The sequence below is a fragment of the Coturnix japonica genome, chromosome 2 (assembly GCF_001577835.2).
Source record: "Coturnix japonica isolate 7356 chromosome 2, Coturnix japonica 2.1, whole genome shotgun sequence".
NCBI classification, from domain to species: Eukaryota; Metazoa; Chordata; class Aves; order Galliformes; family Phasianidae; genus Coturnix; species Coturnix japonica.
Genome location: NC_029517.1, coordinates 70,798,131 through 70,798,677, shown reverse-complemented (window position 1 = coordinate 70,798,677; position 547 = coordinate 70,798,131).

The window sequence follows — 547 nt, the reverse complement described above, 5'->3', positions numbered from 1 at the left end:
CACGCAGCCGCAGCGGAGCTGCTCTGGGCGGAGCGTGTTCTACGGCGGCCCAGCGGTGTGGTGAGATCTGCTGCTGTGTTTGGCGATTGAGGGAGGGGAGAGCACGGAAGGAAGCTGGAAATTGTCTTTCTGGAAGGCTTCGTAAAAGAGTGGCTGGCAGCCGGTCGTCCGAGGTTCATTTTGATGGTACATTAATAAAATTCTTTGCCGGGCTTGGAGCAGGAGTATCTTGGCGATGAGCAGTCAGCACGCAATGCAAAACTCTGCCCCAGAGAAGGCCTTACAGTTACATTTAGCATATTTGTGTAGACCATAGACTGAGGCTAATATAATATTTAAGTTTTAAGGCAAGGATACCTGAATGCACATGCTGGGACCTGCATGCTGCATAAAAGCACTGAAATCTGCCACAAGGAATACTGGTATTTCAACTTAAGTTTTGGTTAACCACAGCAGGTGGCAGTGTGCACAAAACTAATTTAATGCTCTTATATAGGAGAGATGCTCAAACTAAGCAAAACTTGGAAGTATCGGACAGCACAGAAAA